Source organism: Canis lupus, chromosome 10, assembly GCF_003254725.2.
Source record: "Canis lupus dingo isolate Sandy chromosome 10, ASM325472v2, whole genome shotgun sequence".
In the NCBI taxonomy this organism is placed as follows: Eukaryota; Metazoa; Chordata; class Mammalia; order Carnivora; family Canidae; genus Canis; species Canis lupus.
The window spans coordinates 11566515-11580806 of record NC_064252.1 but is presented as its reverse complement, the minus strand read 5'-3'; the positions used below and the strand labels follow the sequence as shown (position 1 = coordinate 11580806).

The 14292-nt window shown below is 33.0% G+C and overlaps 1 protein-coding gene across 5 annotated transcripts in view; it reads right to left on the bottom strand.

Moving 5' to 3' along the window:
• Positions 1–3975: 3975 nt before the first annotated feature.
• The window catches only part of CPSF6 (cleavage and polyadenylation specific factor 6), a 36132-nt gene continuing 25815 nt past the window's right edge, over positions 3976–14292 (bottom strand). For all 5 annotated transcript variants that reach the window (XM_035721719.2, XM_025476635.3, XM_025476636.3 and 2 more), the window contains one exon: positions 3976–8857. The gene's annotated coding sequence lies outside the window, so the exon portion shown is untranslated. The remainder of the gene's footprint in view (positions 8858–14292) is intronic.

Sequence of the window (14292 nt, the reverse complement as noted above, 5' to 3'; positions counted from 1 at the left end):
CCAGAGTGGCTGGAATGTAATGAGTCGGGAGGAGGAAGTGGTATTGGGAGGTGTGGTCAGAGATGTAAGAGGCCAAATAATGGAAAAACCTTTTAAAGACTGGAGCTTTCATGATAGAAATGGGGAACCACTACAGGAGTTTGGAGAGACATGATAAAAAACTGACAGACATGCCGAAAAGATTGTAGACAGGCCAAGAGAAAATGGGGAGACCGTTAGGAGTTACTGCAGTAATTTAACAGGCAAATGATGAAAGCAGTGGAAGGAGTAAGTGGTCAGATTCTAGGTTATTTTCAGATAGACAAAAAGATTTTTGATGCATTGGATGTGAGGTATTGAGAAGTCAACTGATTTCAAAGTTTGTATCTAAGCAATTAAAATGATGGTATTGGCTACTGAGAAAGATTGCAGGCTTAGCAGATGGTGGGGTTACGGGAAAGGGTAAAGAGTTCAGCCATGGCAGGTTGTTTGGTGTGCCTACTAGATATTTAAAGAGACTAGGCAGTTTGGGGAAAAGGTCTGAATTGGAAATATAAATTTAGAAATTGACAGCATATTAACATCTAAAGCCAGGAGACAGGAAAAGAACAGCAAGGCTTGCAGGGAAGCTAAGCCTCCCCAGAGTACACCCAAATTAGAAGTCTAGGGAAGAAAAACAGCAAAACTGATTAAGGATTTAGGGAATATTAAATTTAAATGAAAATCTTCATCTTAACTTCCTACTTTATCTGCCTGCTTATAGCTGATACGAGGGCATGTTAATGTTCCACTCTCAGTATTTGTGTAAGCAGGGTACACAATTGGTAGAAGGTAATTTTAGGTAGATTACTGCCCAGGTATCCTCAATAAAGATGAGAGAAGTTGTGCCATTCATCTCCAAACTCTGTTTCGTGTCCATTCCTATACTCAGATCATTTAGAAAGTCAGGGACCAGACTGCTATAGAAGCTATTAGACAGGCAGTCTCTGTGTGCAGATACTCCTAGCATGTTCACAAGTAATGGGAAATAGTTAAGAGCGTAAGTTCATTTTTTTTTAATTTTAAGTTTTATTATAGTTTTAATTACCCAGCTTTATGATTGTGGCTTTTCATTTTTTTTAAGGATTTAATTCAGTAACAATTAGCTCTAGTCTTCACGTTCAGCAAATCATCTTCTAATAAACTGAACATGGGTCTTAGGATCAAGTAATATATTCCTAAATGCTTACAGTTCAGGTATCAATAAAGCTTAAGTTAGCAGTTACAGCAGGGTGTCCGAGGGTAGGGGCACTTAAGTTTGAGGACATTCAGCAAGTAACTGTGAACAGAGGATTTGGAATCATGAACACATTCTAACTTCGACTCACCATTCTGCTAGTAGTCATGTAACTCTTTGGAGCCCGTTGGCTCTCTTGGAAAAAAAAAAACTACTAACCTTAATATGGTGCTTTAAAAAGCTCTGAGACAACAGGTAGGACAGCAATTTTTTAAAATGCTGATGGCAACCCCCCCACCCCATCAAAACAACCAACTATCGAGAGGGCATAGGTGATGATTCTATAGGTGGGTTGACAACCATTAAACAGAAGGGTAATGACAATTATCAAAGCCTTCCCCATCCCAGAGCTTGATCTAACTACCCACCTGCTGGGTGACTGAATGTGTTAGTAAGTGGACTGCCACCACAAAACTGGAGCCTATTCTTAGCTAGACTAACCAAGTCCCAACAAATCTATCAACAGTTTTTCTCCCAAACTTAAACCCCAAACCCTTGCACAATGCCCTTAACTGTCCTAAAGTCACTAGATATGAAGGTCTTAAAACTTCTACCCACCTTCAGCCCACAAACCTCCCTATACTTTTATCTAACTACATCTTCCCTCGTGAGGAGGGAGGGTATCTCTTCTAATCCAAAGCCACTTCCTCTCTGGGCACCTGGCTGGCTCATTCCAGAGTATACAACTCTTGATCACCAGGTCATGAGTGCAAGCCCCATGTTGGGCATAGAGCTTACTTTTTACTGATCTCAATGAGCACTGTTTCCCAAACCAGAAACCTGGAAGTTGTACCAGACTTCTCACCTGCCCCACCTTCCCATGTTTTGATGGTTTCTTCTCTATTTTAACTGTTACTATGAAGTTAGAGCTTTCACACATATATTCAAAACTCCAAAGCCATATAACTAATTAGAACTATTTCTTGGATTCCAAAGGCACAAGATTCATATTATCTCCACAGCTTTTTCCAAACTTCCTGACTTGGGCAATGGTATATACCATTACATAAGCTCTAAAAGCCATCCTACTCTATCATATCCAAACATCCAGTTAAGTATTATCAGTTTAGTTTCTTAAGTCTTTCATTAAATCAACTTTTCTATGTCTATGATCCTATCTCCCTGTAGTTGAAGACTTCTACTATAGTTTCACTGGTTTACCCTATTCTTTTCCTGATTTGATCTTATACCCAAAAAGTTTTGACACTTCACACCCTTCGAGGATTCCACATTATTCTTGGGGCAATCTTTAATGTGATTTATAAACCCCACAGTCTTGTTTTTTGCCTTTTTCTTGAAACCCAAACAAAGGCCACTGTTTTTCACTTCCCACTGTAGCTGAATTAGCATTCTTCCAATTCCTACTAATACACTCCCTCCTGACACAAAAGCCCTTTAGTGCAAAGGTCTTTCACTAGAAGGTACCTCCTTTCCCTCTTTACCACGCACGGCTTATTTGTTCTTCAGGTCTCAGTGCTATCATTAAAAACTAATTCCTAAAGTTTTCCCATAAAGCTGAATATACATTTTTGAAAGTTAAGATAATGTATATTTATCCCTCATTGGGCACAGACAACAGCATCTGATGGGAACGGACATAACAAAAATTCAACAGTTTTGTTAGTGAAAGATAAAAGGGAGACAAGATGAAAACAAGAAGCATTGGAAACCATTTCTAATAACATTTCTTGTTTCATGGTAATAGTTATAGGTAATAAAATCAGGTAAATTGTCTACCAATTCTTTAAGATTTTATTTATTTATTCATGAGAGACACACACAGAGAGAGAGGCAGAGACACAGGCAGAGGGAGAAGCAGGCTCTGTGCAGGGAGCCCGATGTGGGACTCGATCCCGAGTCTCCAGGATCATGCCCTGGGCTGAAGACGGCACAAAAACCCTGAGCCACCCAGGCTGCCCAATCAATTCCTTATTAAAAAAAAAAAAAAAAGTCCATCTTCCACCGAATCAGGCCTTGATTGATTGCTACGGAGTCTTGTGTTGCATCTGGTTAAAAAAAAAATGTTCCTGATAATCTTTATTTCAAATACTCTCCAGTAAAAGTCTCAAGGAACTCAGGGAAAGGAGGATCAATGAATGTAATCTTCAAAATGTAAACATGTAACAGAGTAATAGGGAAACTAACAAAACCTGAACCACAATTTTAATGGGGCAGTGGAAAGGATCCTAGAAATGGTAACTTACTATTTCTTATATGGTTTTTACTGCATATAGACTTGTCACTTTCACCACACTCTGAAGCCTATTGGTGAGAATCTTGGACCTGATTATATCTGGCATACAAATCTGTACTGAAATCGTAACTTGTTACTGTTTTAAAAGTACTCTATGTGGTTTCTAAGCTAGCTGGTGAAATATTTTTGCTGTAATCTAGAAACATTTTTTACTTGATTCAAGTCTAACAAGGTAAATAATCTCCTAAAACTAATGTTTGCTGAATCTTAGGTTTGAGAATAAAACAGCCTAGAACTGTTTTATGTTTCTAAAGCCTAATTTTAGCTAGGTATAATCTTCCTTCAAGACCACGAAAATGTCAATACAGAAGAAAATTACCACTTTAGGCTGGCTTAAAGACAAAATACAAAACACTGTAGTGTAACAACCCAATCTGTTATACTGTATATTGCCAATGGATACGAATTATTCAAACCATACACAATGGTTAAATTATGAACCAAATAAAAAGGACAAACTGTAAAGTATTATCAAAACTGTTTTATTTTTCAATACAAGATAAATACCATGCTTGTTACTAGTGCAGTTTAGGGCCAACAATGGCCATATAGCAAACTGCTGAACAGTCACCTAAATGCTAAAGAAAGAAAAGACAGAAAGTAAACATTAAACACAAAATTGCAATTACAAACATTTTAATAAAATGGAATGAGCTTTTTAAAGAAGCTAATATGGAAGCTAGTTCTCACGGACACCAAAAAGATGTCTATTTGATCAAATATCACCTTACCTTTTGCACAGAAATCTTATTGTGAAGTCACCAGAGTCAATAGCTAAAATTTTAAGACTTTCTTTGGCCTTCTGGTATTAGACAAATTATTTACAAACCGTGATTCAGTCAATTCATGGATACTGGTAATATGATACAATTTTTTGTTGTTGTTGTTAAGGGCTTTCCATTAAAAATTGTAAAACAACTTTGTAAGGCTGTACAAGGCTGTAAACTACTTTGCTAATATACCATGGGATGAAGAGGAAGAAGAGTAAGAATAGACCTTTTTTTTAAGGCTAAAGTCGTCAATGTTATAGATGCATTCCTTAGAATACATTATGATTTACCCCAAGGATCCTTTCCCATTAAATACCACCTGAGTACTACAATTTTCAAAGTAAAAAAATAAACATGAATTTACCATTGTATTTTAAAATAATTTAACTTACAAAATGCTGCGAAGTGTTATGCAGTAACAGTGTGACAAAAAGAACACATCTTCAAAATGAAATGTTTTTACTAAATGCAGGGTCTATCTGTTCAATTATGAAATTAATGCAAAACATTTACACCCATGGCAGAATTTTAGGATGCTCGTGCATGAAAGACTTTCTGTAGTATTTACTATTTGCTGATACCATTTCAAGATTTGTGTGACTTCAATTAAATTCTACCTAATATTTTAAGACTCCTATTACAATATGTTAATAGAGCAGGAAGTCTCTGAAACATTAAAGTCTGTCTACACCTAACAAAGTGTTTATATGTCCCATACAAAAACCACAGTAGCTGCATACTCAGAGTGAATGCCAACAACCTGAAATTTTAAAGAAACATTGGTTAAGACAAACCTAAATCAATCTAAACTGGATACAATTGCCTGAATATTTGTAAAAATTCATATTGCTTCTTTCTAATGCAAAGAAAGAAGAGTGTAAGAACTTCCTCCCAGAAGCCTAGACATTTTAACATATTTTCTATTTCAACTTACAATGAAACTTTAATCCAGAATCTTTTGATTTCTCTAATCAAAAAATCTCACATTACAAACACAAGGAATGCTATATGTAAGGCCACATCTTAAGAAATTTATAATTTTTGGTTGAATATTTATTAAAAAATTAGTCTAAGGCTTCTAAGAGTCAAGTTGCTAAAAAAAATGAAATAAATACTCCAGTGTTTAAACTGAAGGTTAATGTAAAAAAACAACAACAACACACACAGAGTAAGAACAGAAAAATAGAATGCTTTGCTACAAAAATCCCACTTAATATATTTTAGCACAAAAAATGTCTAGTTATGTACAATGGATAAGCGTGCATTTAAGTACATACAACTGCAGGAAACATTTACAGACGGCTATGGGATGCAAATGAACTTAATGAATAAAATTTAAAAGGCAGTTATCTGTAAAACAGTAAGACTCTCAATACTGTATTCTAGTAAGGAATCAGAACATAAACTTCCTCTTAAAATAACAGGCTGAAGCTTAAAACACAAAATTGGAGCCATCTTATAAAATACAGAAAATGCAATGATCATTCAGGTATGAAAACCAAAATGTTGAGAGAACTCCAACAGAAAGTCTCATAGTAGCATTTCATTGTATAAAACAGTATGTATTTAGGTTATTGGCACATTTAAATACATAAGGGAAAGAGAAAGTCTTTACCCTTCCAACAATTTCCCCCTTTCACTATAAAATGTTATACAACATTCATTAAAATCCTGTTGTTTATTTAAAGAACTGACCTTAAACTAGTAAAAAACAAAGCAGTATTCTCCACAGGAGAATTAAATGAAAATAACACCTTAAGCTACAATCCATAAGTTATCTGTGAACTCCAAATTGTAGTTAACTGCTTAAGAATATTCTGAGTAAAAGGGCCATTAAATGGGCTAAACTATGATCAACAGCCACTGCAACTTACTACAAATCTTGCTTATGAAAACTGACAAAATAAACACTTCCAAACTTACACTGGAATATCCCTTCCAAAACATGTGTCCTTTAGCTAAAAGTAGCACATCTGATTCAAAATGTTGCTTCAGAAGCAATACCACTGAGGTGCTGTATCACTCATTCATAACTACGGCTGAAAGGAATGTGATCGCAGAGCACTAATAAATGCCTATGGCTTAAAGTTAAAACTCAAAGTTGTTTTCATGTCACTACAATTATTAAGAAGAAGAAGAAATGAAAAGGTCTCTGAAACTCTCTTTCTCTGTCTTTTTTTTTTTTTTTTTGGTGTCTATGTAATGATTTCTCTCTTTGGATTGTTTTTACACGTTAAAAAAAAAAAGAAAGAAAGAGTTTTCAAATAACATTAGCTCATAAACAACACAGGGATATGAAGAATTAAACAAGGCTTGCAATTTTCACCTTTACTGCTATACATTCATGTGTTATCAGATAGAAGACTAAAAATGGGTCAAACCAAAAAGTTATTTCCTTCTGACAACACTTAAAAATAACGGACTAACAGCAAACAATTCTAGTACACTCACATTGTCTGCAACAAAAGTCACGTAATGAGATCAGCCACGTAGTGATATAGAATAAGCAATTAAAGGGTTCCACTGATAAAAAACAAAAAAGTAAATGAAGGATTTAATTAGCACAAAATTTCCAGTTTCATCTCAAGTTCAAGCAGTTAGATTTTTAGAATTCCATTTTAAAACTCTCAGAGTATCTTATTCTCATGGACATTTACTTACCTTTTTAAACTATTAACTAATTTCCCTTGTAATATATTTATGTCCATACTTCTTCACATTAGGGCATTAGAATTAAAATATAAAAAAAGCTAAGGAATGACAAAACAATACCTATACACAAAACAAGAAAACCGATTTTGATACAACTCTCAAATAATGTTAAAAAAAAAAGGCAACTGCATTTTCAACAAGATAGAACACTTGAAAAATTTGAGAGCAAACAGTTCTGATAAACACCAGTGATCCCATGCACAAGTACTCTAATCATAAAATGTTTTAAAATAAAACTAGCAAGAATATAAATAATTTGAAACAGCTAATTTTGTAAGAACTAGCGTGATAGCGGACAAAAGGAAAGTGAAGAGCTGCAGTGCAAATCTTTGGAGGGCTTCTACAAGTTGCACATGACATAATATTTAGGGTACCTAAATACTTAAAGCATTGCCCTAAAATTTGGCTGTATTAAAAAAAAAAAAAAACCAACGTGTATTACCAGATCTCTTAAAGATAATCAAATCTTAAAAACAAATTAACTTGCTTAGGATTTCAACTCAAATTTCTGAAGTAGTGATTCGGAAGGACCTTCCTATAAAAGTATCTAATCAAGTTGACACTCTGCCTATGCTAATTTTGCAATTAAGAACACATGCTAGCCAAGTTTTTTAAATGTCGGCCTATATGCAAGGCAGATTTGAAAAAAATCTTTGATTAGTAAGTAACTCTAGCATGAATCAAAAGGTTGCATGAATACACACAAGATTCCTTAAACTGTGGTGACAGGGTACACCTATAATCACCCATTACACATACAGGAGAAAACAACTCGGTATTAGTAAGCATCACGCCCTTCTGAAATCTATAGTAACCAGAAAATAAAACTAATGCTCTCCTTACTCACATTTGTCTGCTGCACGGCTGTATTTACATTGCCTATGGCTTCAAAAATAAACCATAAGCACTATTAATATAAAACAGCAAATAACTGCCGCATCAAATCAGAATTGTCAAAATATTTCTTCAATGCTAGCAGTTTACAATTAAGCGTTTCAGTACATCTGTTGTAATTAAGCTGCATTACTGTAGCAAATAACGTATGGGTTTTTACTCAAATGTTAAAACCACAAAATTTTTTTTGACCCCTAACACATTGACTGGATTGCTATGTCTGTGAAATTTTACAAGTTTACATACCATTCAGCAAAATCACAAGCTAACTAGGTAAAAACAGCTAGAAAAGCAGAATATAGAAATATTAAATATCCATGTAATCACCTATTCTAATATCAAAATCAAGGGCAAGAGACACTTAATTAGTATGTTTAATTCACTGAACGCAAGATTAGATTGGTGCATATCCAAAAACGCTATTGCAATGCTTTTTTAAAGGACAGTATAAATGTCATAGTAACATTATCTTTAGATATTGCTGAACACAAGACTTTCCCTGAGGTGTAAACATCAAATAACTTGAACAGCTTTACACATCAGCCCCATTAAACAGTTTATTACAACACTACATCTATTGTAATCAAAGTGGTGCTGTTTACAGACATTATCATATGAACATTTTTAACAAGAACAAACTACTATAAAAACAAGCATTTACTTGACGGTTTTTTTCCAATTGCTTGCACATTATAATGGCCAAATGTATATAACCAGTAATAAAGTTGCAAAAGCTATAACTTTTTAAATCACACAGGTTTCCTTCAAATAAAACAGTTAAGCAACATAAAAAATAAAGTAGAGCTACTGGTTACCATTTATGCAGATTTGCTTTATTCAGATCTATTCCTGTTCATTTTATCCATGAATCCTTACAGGTTCAGTTCAATCACAAGAAGCAAACTGCTGGACAAGCGTCATTTTTCCCCCATGAAGACTGTTTTGTCTTGGAAGGTGTTCCTCTTCCTTCAGCTGTAATGTGTCAAAATTTGTGATGTAGATTTTGCTATTCCCCATAATACACAGAAAAACGCTGGCTTAACTATACATACACAAGTCGTGCATCTACTTCACTGTTACGTATTCTAACACAATAAGCATTAACTGAAACAGTAGCTGCCTTTATGGTGGAGAAATGCTCCCAAAATTTATGTACTGATTAAAAGTGAGACATTCTGATTTCATTCTTCTGTTTTTATGGCTTTATGTAACTGAAACAAATGAAAATATGGCAGCTGCTGTTTCTGTGATGATGGAAACATTTATAAGTCATTTTCTAAAGTATGCATACTACAAAAATAAATGGAAAAATGCTTGAATGATTTTAATGTAAATATTTTTCATTCACCCACATATCAATTCTAAAGAACTCATTAACAATTAAATGTGAACTGAATATAAAATGCAATAAACTATTTTACAAATTAGTTGTATTTATTTGACAGCATACAGGAACTTCTGCAAATGTTATAAATCAAATTGTTTCATGTTACAAAATGCATAAATAAAATTTATAAATATATAGCTCAGTATGCACATTTAAATAAATATGACATCCACATACAAATCTTTAGACATAATACAAGTTTAAAACATTTACTTTACTTTTACTCTATTCCACCTATATTGAAATAACTAACGTAATATAGAAGCTAACCAAAAACAAGCTAAAATAAGAATCTACAATGATAAATTTCATTGAAAACTCACATAAAGAAAAAAAAACCAGTAAATTTGATAAACTAAATTTTCAAGAATACAAAAATATGCAAACTTCAAGCAGAGGTTCACAAAAGAAACATTCAATTAACTTGCATGTAACTGATGACTGAAACACCATATTTAAAATAAATTCCAAGAGAGCATTTCAATATGATGATGTAGTAAGAGGTAAAGGGCACAATATTTAGTGATATTCTTGCCATATAAGTAATCGGAAAATACTTTCTGCTTCATACTTAAGAGTCATTAATAGTGTCACAACTTTGAACGTTCTATTTTATGTTCCTTCCTCCCCTACTAGGCTGTAAGCAACTTAAGTGTATCAATACACATACGCATTCATGTTACCTAGCAATAAAAACCCAAATTTTACAACTGCAAAATAAAACCCCTCCAAAGCCCCAAATGTTATAATCCCGAACTGTCTCTTTTAAATAGTTCTATTTGCCTGTATTTTTCAATGAGATACTTAAGCCATTTCTAATGTTACCTTTTATTGTACCTTTATCTTATGTTGATGAAGCTTTAGGCAGAATTACTTCATGAAAAAAAAAATCTAGAAAGACAGCTTTCATAGGTTTTATTTTTATTCCTTGCAACATATCTAAAACCTGGTATTAAAGTATTAAATAAAGATAAGGAATATGTTCTAACCTGAAAAGATGCACTACTGGAAATTCCTAAGCTTTACTGCAAAAGTATGTTATCTCCCTAAAATTTTTGTTGTGATGTGAGAGATAAAGAGAGATCTGGTCATTAAAGAGGGAAAAATTGTTTAAAGTCACAGTGAGCAAAACAAAAATACCCAATCCTTCCAAAAAACATATGGCATACACTGCAACTTATTCATTACTCCAAAGGAGAATTTTACTACTTTTTCTGTAGAGAATGCTGTTTGTAAAATTATAATACACATCTTTATGCAGGAAAACGCACTCATCTTTTGCTTGATTATACTTCATAGGTCTTTACTATTAATAACTCTCTCATTTTCACCATATAGACATAAAATCTGGGGGTAGTCTGACAGGTTTTATTTCTATTTCTAAACACTTTACATTTATCCATTGGGAAATACAAATTTTACAATCTCAAACGGAAGCAAATTTGAAGGCAATACAACCCATTTCCAAAAATCCAATCCCATATTATACTCTCAAATTTCTAGGTAGACATCTACATAAACAAAGATATCAAAAAAGCTTAAAAGTGACAAATACATTCAATGCTCATGTTTTCAGAATACCATTTAGTCAAATATGTTAATGTCAAAGTCACACAATTACTTGTTTTAGCTATCAGTTATATAAGGAAGATCTATGTAAAAGCTTGTTTAAAAAAAACTAAGACAAATGAAATCTACAGCTCTTTAATGAAGCCTATAAAGTACTAAGTAAAATTTCAATACAGAGAAGCACCTCTATCTTGAGATAATGTAAGATCAAGCCAATAGTAACAACTCAAATTACGAGCGTTTCTGTTAGAAACTTCAAAGTAAATTTGTTAGCATCAGTATTTCTAAGCTCATGGCCAATTCACCTTTCCAGTAAGATTCAAATATATATATATGATATGGGTCTTTCATAGATTTTCACATTAATATTGAATTAAAAGAATTAACTGAATTAATACTGAATTGAAAGAATTCTAATATGCTTTTAGAGATGTGCATCTATTAATTCAGTGAAATAAAACTCACTTTTCTCTTTTCTGAAAATTTCTCCTTAATGAGAGGAATGGGGATGGAGTAGACAAGAAATAAGATTCTGAATATAAGCCAACTCTTATAAAATCAAAATTCCTTCTTGTGCTGACTAAAACATAGTACAGAAAATATTGTTTACTGTAGATATTTACAAAAATTCCTTTACTACCACAACATTTGTTATTTCCTTCTTTCTACCTGTGGACATAGTACTTACCTTACCTCATTTTAACTAGTCTTTCATTACACTAATAAAACACATATACAAGATGGTTGCTCTAGGCAGGTTACTATCGAAATAAACTTCACCATAGTCAAGGAAAACTCTTATTTGCCCCCCAAATTTCACAAAATGGACATTTCAAAATAAGCTGTTTAATGTGACTTAGAATTTCCTGTGAGGATTAGAACATGCTACCACAGAAGGCAAATTAGTAAATTTGGATAGCACATATGGCACACTTACCCCCTTTTGGTTATTAGGTTTTCTTTAAAACAATGCTAACTACTCATTCAAAACATTACTTATTCAAAATGATCTAATTTACAAACTAAAACAATGATAGTAAATTTCACACTGAGATGAAGGTGAGAGCAAGGTGACTCACATTGGCACTGAATTTTCTTTTAACAGGGAACATTAATCATTTGTAAACAAAACCCATTCTTAAACCACAGTGAGCAAAAAACACACTATACATCCATACAAGGGATTACTTCCTACCCTCCTGTCACTTAAGAGAGCTGTGTAGTCAGGTTTTACAAATATTAAAAGGAAACCTAGAAGAAGTGAGAGCAAAAGAAGTGAGAGCTAGCATATTCAGATGAAGCACAGCAGTTAAGATATATGGGAAAAGACAAACACAAGGCCGGATAATATGAGGCAGATCTCAGATGACTTAAGAGTTGTAGAAATAATTTTTTAAATATCACCACCATGAGTATCATAGTATCTATTCAGTGGAAAATTAAGAGAACTTAATTTTCACATTGGCCCCAAAGTGACACTATATCTTAAGGAGATGAAATATCTTAGCATGTAAAAAAAGAACTTTTTATTCTTTTGCCTTTTTTTGTTCTTCCCAAATTAATGAAAAACTAAAGAGTGCAAACCACCCTAAATCTTATGCAGTAACAACACAACCTAAGATTTTGATCTATGGTAAAAGAAGTCTTACAAAGAAGCATACTTATTTAATACATATTCCATAAAATATGCTTAAAAATTTTATCAGAGAAATGGACAATGATTTGAAAATATGCAAAACCTTGTATTTCAGGGAGAGGAAAAGCATGAATGAAGAGTATTTAAAAAGTAATTCGGATTCATTACTCTTTGTATACAAAGAAAAACTGAGTAACAAATTTGCTGTGGAGCATTGGTTTAAACAAGTAGTAAGAGGAATGCAATCTAAAAGAAAATAACTGTGACAGTAAAATTATTTCTGTAAGAAGTGTACAATCTTAAAACACTGAACTACTTTTGTTTTGCTCAGAGTGGTCTGAGAATGGAGGCAGAAATTACAGAATATGAAATACAATGTATGTACATACTGAAAATTTACAATACTGATATTCCCATTAAAATATTACCTACTTGAACTTAAATACTAAATGCTTTTAGAAAAATTAATACATATTTTAAATGAGAGAATGCAATTAACATTACCAACAGTTCAAACACAAAAAAAATTAAGATGGGACAGACATTAACAGCTTGCCAACATCATTAAGTTTCCAGTTAAATTAAGAACTTGCCCTTTTAGCCATTTATCACTTTAATAGTAAATTACAGTATTTTTTTTATATACACGCTTACTGACATTCACGTTAGCTTCCAAGTTATTTGTATTCCATTAGTCCACTTAAAATGTACATGAAAGCTCAAAAGGACTCATATTTTAAAACTTCTAAAAAGGTCAACAGACCCTATTATGATAATAATTAAATGTGCAGATAGTTTGTTTAAAAGTTTTTCACTCGAATATATTTGATCCTAGCCCCCACCCCTATAAAGTCACATCTACAACCGCAATAAATACTGTTTGGTATAGCAAAGGTACAATATTCCAGGATAACAGAATTTTTTGCCCTAGGAATGCTTATGTAAAATTTTGCTTGGATGAAGGCACATAACAATATTACAACTCAATTCTGATTAATGTACAAACAAAACATGGGAATTTTGGTATGGTACACATCAGTGATTAAGAAAAAAAAGCCAACAATAGTTTGCAAGTTAGGAATTCATAGTTAATGTCTGAATGTAATGAAACTCAAGCCATGATACAGTTAGGTGTACCCATTACTGGAATGTAATGTTAGTTAATTCAAAGTATTTAAAATTAACAATGGACTTTTCAAGGAGTTTGAAAAGGAGTTGGCTAACTATGCTAGTTTAACTAAAACCAAGAAGAAACTCATTATCTGGTTCAGAAGCCCCTTGATGGGGCACATCCAAATTTGGAAATGATTAAAAATGTATGGAAGCTTAATTATCATGCCTTCAGTAATTAGCAGCTTGTTGATAACTGGCGAAGTCTACATAAAAACGTAACTTAAAGGACTTGTACCTTACTATAAATGAAATGGCTGATATAGTTAAACATTTCAAGTAATATGTTGGTCATAATTCACCTTAAGCAACTGACGGAGACGGAGAATTTTTTTTCATAAAATGGGATTATGATCTAGTCAACCCAAGGGGAAAAAAACTACATCTTTAAAATTTAGCATTTAGATTTACATGACACATTTAATCCTTACTCATATCCAAGAGCGGAATTAATTTCAATAAGCTCAGCTTTAAAGCGAAAGATGTTTTGCTTCATACTAAAGAAATGTTTGAGATTTATATTAAGTTCTACAATACAAAAATAGCTTTTAAAGCTAAAGTTTTCATAAATATTTAAGATGCATATTTGAAATGCTAGGGAAGTATTAAAACTGGCCTTTTCACTTCAAAAAGCCCATAAAACTG